We start from the raw sequence: 10,664 nt of genomic DNA on the forward strand, positions 1-10,664 counted from the left end.
GGCTCTGCTTCTGAGACCCATGTTCCGGGCCGCCGTGTCCGTAGCATCCATATGCCCCGCAGTGTCCTTGTAAAACATACCGCTTGAAAACTGAGTCTCCAGCGTGTCCTTGCCTGTTCTAGAAGATGTTCAGTTTTCTTTTGTTGTTGGAGGAAAGACGTTTACCGCTTCTTCGTTTGGTTTTATTCTTCACTTTGACCTTACTCGCGAGGACGTCGCGTTTTTTATACGATGACGTGAGGCGTCTTCCGGGAGGACACCTAGCGTTCCTGCGGGCAATGGCGGCGAGTCCTGATCCCTGTTGCTTCTTGGCCACAATGTTGCTAATCATGTCGCCTACTATATTTTTAAATGAGGCGTTGCAATAGAATCCTCTTTTGATAAGGGGAACCGCCATCCTAAAAAGCGATTTGAACATACCTCCGAGTCCCGCCCCATACATGACCGGAGACCCTTGGATCCCCGGAAGACCATTTCCGGCTTGATGCTTATAGTCCACATAGATCTGAGGATCTCCGTAACTCGTTTGATGCATTTTTTTTCTTTCTTTTCTTGAAATGCAGAATGAATGTTTTTAACGGTCTAAAGTGAAGTTTAGCTATAACTTTCCCGTATTGAAAAGGTACTTCGATATTTTGGTCGGATTTGATTTCGACGGTTATATCGTTTATGAGAGCTTTGGTAACACGTACGTAGTGTGGCTTATCATACGATACTGTGACGAAATTGTGTTTATTCCCCCCTATATGTACGCATCTCAACAGAGGCACAAAGCTGTCCCCCACTCTCTGATATTGTATAATATCGCTATACATGAATAATGAGTAAATCCCTCCGCGAAGATCCGTAGGGAAGGGTGCCTCCGGCTCGGTCTGGATCCCAGACCGAGAATAAGCGAAAGGTTACCTTTAGCCTCCAAACAATAGGGTTTGGTGGAGGCCGCAAGTCGGATTTTGTTTATCAACGGACGGTATTCTAACTTTAGTTCTGGGTCAAAAGATTTCATCTTCTTATTCATTTCCTTTACGATGAGGTTTATGTCATCGTAATACCCTTGCGGTATAAAAAAGTCTTGCTCTCAACGCCTTCCCTTCTAGCTATAAAGGTAGGTTCCATGCCATTCTTCTCATGCAGATTGAACCACGTGTTAGGATATTGCACCTCCGCGAGAGCTACCTCCCACTCACCAGACAACTCTATAGGTTTTAAGAAATGCGTCCTGTAGCACGAAATTCTGTTATCGGGGTATATGTCTCTTGAAGCGTTGCTCAGGAGAGTAACGAAGAATCCGCTTTCCTCCATGATTACGGAGTTATAATTTTATGCAAAAGTACAACACCTCCTTTTATCCTTTCACGATGTCGCGGACTTCCTCGGCAGGAATCCATGAGTTAAACTTGTCCGGCCATCCAACCCACTTGACCAGACAAATCTTCTTTCGGTTCCTAGTCTTTTCAGATATAATCTTTTCTATTTTAAAAGCCTTATCTTTACCGAGTATAATCTTTTGCAGCTCCTGCTCGTAAAAGGTTCCTTGTAAATTCTCACCGTCGTAATCTTGCAGTTTGTATACGGGAGGATCTCTCCCTATTCGGTCAGAAACGGTAAAATATTCATCCATAAAGTTCTGTACGTAACCTTTCTCAAACTGATGTTTTTATCGCGAAATTCTAACGGTATCGCCGACTTTAAACTTGAAACTCAATTTTTTTTTCTCTGCTCCCTCGGTGCAAACAATCCGTACAAGGTTTTAAAAACTTTGAAAGAGTTTCCCTCGTTCACTTCTGAGGGCTTCATTTTGATGCTGCTGTGATAGCTGCGGTTGTAGGCGTGAACCAGGTCTTTCACCACGTCTACGTATTTTCTCGTATTGACGGCCGTGAAGTATCTCCACATTCTAGTTTTTAACGTCCTGTTGAACCGTTCACACACGCAGGCATTCTGCCTGGTCCCGGTAGCAAAGTGAACGATGTTATTGTTTTTCATTAATGTCTGGAATCTGTTGTTAAAAAATTCTTTCCCTTCGTCGGTCTGAAGTTTTTTAGGAACCCTACCCTCCTTGAGAATCGATTCAAAGGCCTTGGTAACCTCAACGCCGGTCTTGATCTTTAGGACACGCACCCACGCGTATTTGGATAGTATATCTATACATGTTATCATGAACTTTGCGCCGTCGTTATGCTCCAATAAGCCGGACATGTCTACCAGGTCGGCTTGACATTGCTCGTCAATGTGTTTCACGACTACTCTGTTTCTTTTAAATTTCCCAGAGACCGGTTTGTGTAGTGTGTACGCATCCTGCGCCACTAACCAGGTTTTGATTTTTTCGGCATCTGCTTTTTTACCGGTCTTCTCCTCAACGCTCCTTTGCAGACCCACTACCCCTCAGTAAGACCCGGGGTTTGAGGGGTTATAGTAAATCTTTTTCAGCAAACGTTCGGTCATGTTGATCCGAATAAAATGATGCAACAAATACGTTGTTTCATGGTTTTATTATCAAACTTGGCACATGAGATTACATTGCTTAATAGTTTTTATAAAACAAAACTTGACATGAGATTACATTGCTTAATAGTTTTTATAAAAAGAAATTAGCAAATGAGGTTACAATGCTTTATGGTTTCATAAACAAACTTTTGGCAAAAGAGATTACATTTATATTATGTTCATTTAATAATGAAAGAGTATGTTCAAAGGCTTCTTTTACATCAACCTTTTCATCTTTACTTAGTTTCAAAACACACACATCGGTTACAAAGGTGAAAATGCATAATAGGTGAGCATCTCTACATACAAAGGGTTTTTCAAACATGCAAGAAAGAATGCGTGATATATATGTATGCGTCGGATAACTAGTATTATTGGCTTCGGTGATCAGAGAACTCCATAGACTGCTAGATTCCCGTACTACACACATCAGTTTTTTTAAAGCAGATAATCTCTCGCTCTCATCGGCGAGATCGTAAGCTGTGACGTCGATGGTGTTGCTGAACAAAGAGATCATGTCCCTTATTAATTGATTGTTCTCGGATGTAGAACCGCCACGCCTGCTGACAAGGTTTCCCATAGTTTAGAACATTTCCTCTCAATTTTCAGATTGTTGAGGCTTCTTTTCAGGCAACTCGTCAAGGGCCATGGTTTCTTGCAACGTCCAGATGTCCTTAAGGTGCTCCTGCAGGTCCTCGCACAGATCCTGACTTTGCTCTTCAATCTCTCTCGGAACATCTTTGATGTTACTTTCGTGTTTTAGCTCCATCATCATCGCCTCAGCAGCGGCGGAGATCTTGCTGTGAGGAGGTGGATTTGAGACACTGCACATATTCAGCGCTACAGTCACCGTTTGCGGGAACCACAGCTTGAACACTTTCTTAAGCAGCTTGGGTAGGTTGAGACAGAAATAGCTCGGGTCAGGGTCGCTCAGGCATTGGTGTTGACGTTGACTCGGGTGATCGATAGCGCATCCGTTGCAGTTTTCCTTGATATCCTTATCGATAATCCCATCCAGCAGGGTTCCGATCACGGTTCGAATGATCTTTAGCACCTTCGTGCTGAGAACGTCTATCTCTTCGGCCTTTTTTTCGACTGAGGGTGTTTCGGGAGGCACGTTCTCTTTATCTTCAGGATCTGAAAGAGGCTGTTCTTCGTCGTCATTGGAGCTCGACGAGGAAGAGGTCTCGAGATCCTCCTCTAGGAACGCCATGTCGATGATGACCAGTTTGTCTGGCTCGGCTATGGTCAGCTCATTTATATCGGATGATGAGGAGTGGGAGGAGTCTTCTTCGTAGGGTTCCTCGATGATTTGCGGCAGAGGCACGACTTTTTCTTCTTTGCACTCCTCAAACATGCCGTACAGATTCATCTTAATAGTTTCAATGCCCATGTTTTTCATCATATTCTTGAACAGATTATCGACCATGGCGAAATACTTTAGCATGTGGTACCAGTTGAGACGCCCGTACTTCACCTCACCATTTTTCCCAACGTCCTCTCCGGGAGCCCCGCGTTTACGCGAGCAAGTCAACTAGAGGTCAAAGTCGTAAATCACTTTTTGTCATATGCCGTACTCTACCAATATATAACGTTGCACCTCGTGCGAACCTCCGCAAACGGCGGAAAATTTACGTGACGAATTTCAATTGTGCATTGTGTTCCAGGTTTGAAAAGTGCTGGAATTTAGGCTAAAGTACTTGAAAATGCTTGAAATTGTAACTATTTCGATTCATAACAAATAGCTGACTGAACAGGGGGGTATTCCAGAAAGCAGGTAAGTAAACTCAGAGTTAACGAAAGCTCAGGTTTTCCGTTCCAGAAACCGAGCTTAGAGAGAACCTGAGTCAGCTGGGAAATATTGAAATGGACCTTGAAAGTGCCGTAGAAGTGGGGTCTGCACGGCGAAAATTATGTAATCGCAGTGGCGGAGGGCCTCACGCGCTGTTGATTCGCAAGGTCGTGCACCTCTCCAATTTTGTAACTTTGCACGCGCCGCGCTTCAGCGCAATGAACAAAGTCATGTTTGCAGGGTTCATACACCTTTACAAGGTGGAATTAAAGCATTTATACATCACTTTCAAGGTCCATTTCAATATTTCCCAGCACGTTAAACTTAATTAAGTTCAATATTTATACATATATTCGAAATGATCCAAAATTATTCGCTTTTTTTATCACATTATTTAATTGTTGTTTATTTTCAAAACGCCCAATCTTAACGTCTTCACGTTCTCTCATGTTTCGTCCTGGAATTAACGTAATACAAGTAAACTTAATTCAAATGGCTATTTGTTGTGAAACGAAGTAGTTACAATTTCAAACATTTTCAAGTATTTAGCCTAAATTCCAGCACTTTTCAAATCTGAAACAAAAAGCAACATTAAAATTGGTCAGGTCCTAACCCTAACCCTTCCCCTGTTTTTGAGGGGTGTTTCTTTATACCAACACACATCGTTTCGGAGAACACTGCACAGAATGTGACGCGGCAAGTATAAATGCCTCCGCCGTTCGCGGAAGTTTGCGTGAGGTGGGCGGAGCCACTGTGATGATGTCATTATTGTTTGTGTGGCCCTCTGACACAATTCAGGTTTCTCATGTGGCCCCTTGTAAAAATTAATTGCCCACTCCTGGTCTACAGTCTCTGCCATCTCGGTATCAAAATGACAAAATGACGTACACTTCATGTTCACGTGATCAGTTGCTTAGCCAATATTTTGAATTAGTTTATTGCTTACTTACTGAATGATTAGTGTTTTTGTCATGTTCCTTATGCATGGAAATAATTGCGTTATTATTCTATTTTTCTAGAGCAGGGGTGCTCATTACGTTGATTGCGATCGACCGGTCGATCGCGAAGGAATGTGCGTAGATCGCGTGACAATAAAAAGTAGTAGATGAATCGCCCATCTGCACTGACGGTTGTATTTTGATTGACATTCATGGTAGCCAATCTGCAATCCGCTCAACAAATTACGTTCGCCACCCCCCGCCACCTCATAACCCCCAACTCCCCGGTAGATCTTTCTGACTTGGTCATCTTCTAAGTAGCTCGCAAGCTGAAAACCTGTGGGCACCCCTGTTCTAGAGTATTTATTAATTTGCGGGATTTTCGTACATGTAAATGCGGGCCTGCTCCCACATTGCCTAGACTAATTTAACTCCCGCCAATAACAAATAAATTCTGTCCTGCGCCGCAAGATATTCTGATGGGTCCCGCGGGAGTGCAGACCTCTACTATGGCTTTCTGTAAGTCCTCAGTATGCGAGTTACAATGAACAGGAATAGCAGTGTGTAATTGCTCGTCAAATTCTGAACTAGCCCATGGGTTAAAGCAAGAAATTTTCATTTGACTGAAAATTTGTCCTGGCAAAAGACAATGCCAGCAATTACTGACAATGTGGTGTAGTTGGGATAAGGCCTCTTTTGCCTAATTCTACACAATAAACACATTTATAAAGTATATTTATCTAAACAGCCTGTGTAAGGAGAGAAGAGAGAATCTATGAAGCGACAAAAGGCAACACCTGAGCAATAAATGTTTATATAATAGAGTTATCTGGGGGTCCTCTTCCAGAAAATTATTTAAAGATCAAGTCAAATGTAGTGAATCCTGGTGAGTTTTAAAAGGTATGAAGCTCTCTTGTTTTTATCAGATTCACTATCGCAAAAATATAAGCCATAAGATTACCTGCTTTAAAGTAGGTATGTTACAAAAAAAATAAATGTCCAAAAATGGAAAATTAAATCACACCACTGGATAGAGCTTTTAAATACAAACAGAACAACACCATCCATGTTAAATTGGTTTAGAACTAAAAAAAGTTGACATTTTAAATGGAAGAAATGCGCCTTTTTTCTCCGACTGTATTAAAGCTAAATGAAGGAAAGTCTGTGATCGGTGGAGAGATTCTTCAGTATAAATAACCATAACTTCTATATTTCACTACAAATTCAAATAAAAATTGAAATGTAGTCACTTTATAGTATGGAAATGACATTATAATATTCAAAATGAATGAACAAATGAATATTTAATGATTAATCTTTAAATTAATAAATAAGTCAGGTAATCATTATGGTGAAATAATAATTAAAAAAACTTAATTTCTATTATTATTCTGAGAAAATGCTGTAACCTAAAGATTCTGTTAACACAATCAAGACACAATATGTTAAAAACAGGCATATAGGCATGATTAATTAATTCTTTATTTAATACTGTTATTAAAATGATCAGATACAAGACAACTCAAGGAAATGATGCCAATAAAGTTTAAAAGAATTGAAAGAGATAGCACGCGCGCGTGTGGTTTATTATGATTTGACAGATTTTTTGCCCCAAAAAATCAAATGACGAAAAAATCCGTCGTAGTGACGGAGAACTTTAACCCATGAACTAGCCTCAAATTCACTCTGAAAAGATACCTCAGAAGTTAAAACAACTCCAGGTTTAAAATCATCCAATGTGTGACTGTGTAACGTTTGTGATGGGCAGGCATGATGCAATTGCAGAATTTAAAGGGTTTTAATGAAGAGAGAGACAAACACGACTAACCACAGAAGGCAGAGGGTGCTAGGCTAACGATAGGGAGAGAACACCAACGACACGGGTAAGCTAAACTACAGAGAAACGTAAACGCAAAAACCACAATGGACCGAGAACTACAAAACATATGTGAGGGGAGGTATACAATGAAGGGAGCAATGATGCTGGGACAACAATAGCGTAGACTACAAACTAAACAGACAAGGAAATATAAACTACAAGAGATTACCTAAGACGAGGAACATGCACGAAGTAAACACAAGCACGAAACACGGGGGGGAACCAAACCAACATACAAAGACTAGAAACAAAACAGAGAGGGTACAAGGGCAAAGGCATGAACAGAATGCAAGGTACAACTGAGGAACAATGAGGAACTTACGTACAGGGAATGACCGACAAGGGAATGAAACACTTGGGGTTCTTTATACACAGAGACAAGACGGTGAAACGAGACTCAGGTGTGTGGGCACTAACGAGGGGGGCGTGACAGAGGGAGGAACGAATGGGAGCGGGGAGCTAGGCGGGACCAGGGAGGAGGGAGGGGCTGGACGTGACATAACCCCCCCTCAAGGCGTGCAACTCCGGGGCACGCCAACCAGGGAGGGCCAGACAGACGCTGGGGACAGAGACACCATGACACAGAGGGAAACGAACGGGCGAAGCCGGGGCAGGGGCAACAGACACGGGGCAGGATGGAGACAATGGCCCGGACACCGGACGCATGGGAGGACCAGAACAAGGAACGGGTGGCGACGTGGGAACGGGGCCAGACGAGACAGGACAGGGGGTTGACACAGGGGGCGAGACCAAGGGGGCTGGACAAGATGGGGTCAAGGGCACAGGACCGGACACCAGGGAGGACTGAGATGCAGAGGCAAACAGGCGGAGGACGACAGAGACAGGGACGGGAACAAAGTGGGTGACGATCTGTGGAACAGAGACGGGAACAGGGACATGGAGGACACTACCACGGATGGACACAGGGACAGGTACGTGGATGCGGACAGAGACGCACACAGGAACGGGGACCAACAGGAAACCAGGGAGGGGACAGGGCAAAAGAGGGAACACAGGCGAGTGTAAAACAGGGTTAACACGAGTGTCAGTGTCTGAACAGTTCAGCTTGGAGCCAGCCCCAGGCCCACAGGCGGGCAAGGCAGTCACTGTGGGGGCTGGCGTAAGCTGAGGAGTGTCCTGGGGAGCCGGCGGAGTCGGAGGAGTGCCCAGGGGAGCCGGGGAAGGGTCCAGGGGTACCGGCAGGTCCGGCTGAGGAACAGCGGAGGCCGGGGAGGCCGGCGGAGGGGCCGCAGGGACTGGCGGGGTCCGCAGACGGGCAGCGGGAACAGGCGGGGTCCGCTGGCGGGGAGCGGGAACAGGCGGGGCCCGCTGGCGGGGAGCGGGAACAGGCGGCGTCGCCGTGAAGTCGTCATCGGAGGGCGGCGTTGCCGTGAAGTCGTCATCGGAGGGCGGCGTCGCCGTGAAGTCGTCATCGGAGGGCATGTTCACCGAGCCGACGTCATCGGGGGGCGTGACCACCGAGCCGACGTCATCGGGGGGCGTGACCACCGAGCCGACGTCATCGGGGGGCGTGGCGGCGTCATCGGCGGGCGTGGCGACGTCAACGGCGGGCGTGGCGACGTCAACGGCGGGCGTGGCGGCCGGAGCGACGTCATCGGGGGGCGTGGCGGCCGGAGCGACGTCATCGGAGGGCGTGGCGGCCGGAGCGACGTCATCGGCGGGCGTGGCGGCCGGAGCGACGTCATCTGGGGCCCGAGCTGGCCACTCCTGGGGTGAGTGGCCACTGCGTCCCCCCAAAAAATTCTTGGGGGGCCGTTGGGGAGTGGCTTCCAGGATGCAGTCATCGGGGGGCGCCGGGCAGGCATCGTCGGGCGGCCGGGCTGCAGTGCTGGGTTCGTCGAGGGGTGTGGAGGTCTCGATCCAATTACTGACCAACTGATCCGCAGGTACTCCCTCCCCGTTGACACTGAGGAGCAGACTCATATAACCCTCCACCAAACCTCTCACATAATGTCCGGCAAAACCCCTCCACAGTCCATGCATCTGTAACCCGGTGCGCAAGGACGATATTAGCCCACTCCAGTGCTTTTCCCTTTAGTAGAGACCGCATGAATATAACCTGTATGTCCTCGGGTGGTGTGGGTACCGTGAGGAATTGCAGGTAGATCTTACACCGGAGAAGAAAGCTCCTGACCAACCCGTTTTCACCGTCATACTCCTCAGGCACGGGACAAAGGGAGGGCATCGCCACCGGCTTACCCTCAGCGTCTTTTCCGAGCATGGCTTGGATGGAGTCCATTGCTCCCTGAACGCATCCCTGTCGAACGGTTGTATAGACACAACCAGCGTATCTAAACTCTGCTGCGTCGCGTTAAACTGGTCGGTCATTCTGTAACGTTTGTGACGGGCAGGCATGACGCAATTGCAGAATTTAAAGGGTTTTAATGAATAGAGAGAGACAAACACGACTAACCCCAGAAGGCAGAGGGTGCTAGGCTAACGATAGGGAGAGAACACCAACGACACGGGTAAGCTAAACTACAGAGAAACGTAAACGCAAAAACCACAATGGACCGAGAACTACGAAACATATGTGAGGGGAGGTATACAATGAAGGGAGCAATGATGCTGGGACAACAATAGCGTAGACTACAAACTAAACAGACAAGGAAATATAAACTACAAGAGATTACCTAAGACGAGGAACATGCACGAAGTAAACACAAGCACGAAACACGGGGGGGAACCAAACCAACATACAAAGACTAGAAACAAAACAGAGAGGGTACAAGGGCAAAGGCATGAACAGAATGCAAGGTACAACTGAGGAACAATGAGGAACTTACGTACAGGGAATGACCGACAAGGGAATGAAACACTTGGGGTTCTTTATACACAGAGACAAGACGGTGAAACGAGACTCAGGTGTGTGGGCACTAACGAGGGGGGCGTGACAGACAGAGGGAGGAACGAATGGGAGCGGGGAGCTAGGCGGGACCAGGGAGGAGGGAGGGGCTGGACGTGACAGACTGCAATGTTTTCTATTTTTATGCGATTTAAATGTACAATATATGTTGGTCTTAAAGTTACAGCCTAAAAACATACAAGTGACAGTCTCGTTTCTTTTGAGATAGGATTTATATGGGAAAAGTAATCCCTTTCTGAAGCTAAATCATTGCACTCACAAAGGTGGCAACTGAAAATTCCATTCTGTTTTTGAGTGATCCCCGTTTTGTGAACTTTACTCTGATGAACAATAAGCACGTTCCATGTCTTAATGTGCATGGGCAGTGCACATATGTGCATGGGAATTGTGAGGTACGTCCAAAATGAGGATGGTTTAATTTATAGTGATTTAAAAGCTCAGATCTACTTGCTACCGATTGCTGGCACCCTTTACAGGTCCACATACCCTGCAACAAAAAGTTTATCATTAATTACATTATGAAAACTCCAAGCTGTAATCAACACTTGAGAGAAAATATTGAATCACCTTCAAAGACACTACTACTTATTGACGTTAAAACAACCATCCATTAATGTATTCTGCATAGTTCATCTAAAAGAGTAGGTCTAAATCAGTGGCGATTGCTCTAAGACTACAAGG

This window comes from Brachyhypopomus gauderio, chromosome 18, assembly GCF_052324685.1.
Source record: "Brachyhypopomus gauderio isolate BG-103 chromosome 18, BGAUD_0.2, whole genome shotgun sequence".
Classification (NCBI taxonomy): domain Eukaryota; kingdom Metazoa; phylum Chordata; class Actinopteri; order Gymnotiformes; family Hypopomidae; genus Brachyhypopomus; species Brachyhypopomus gauderio.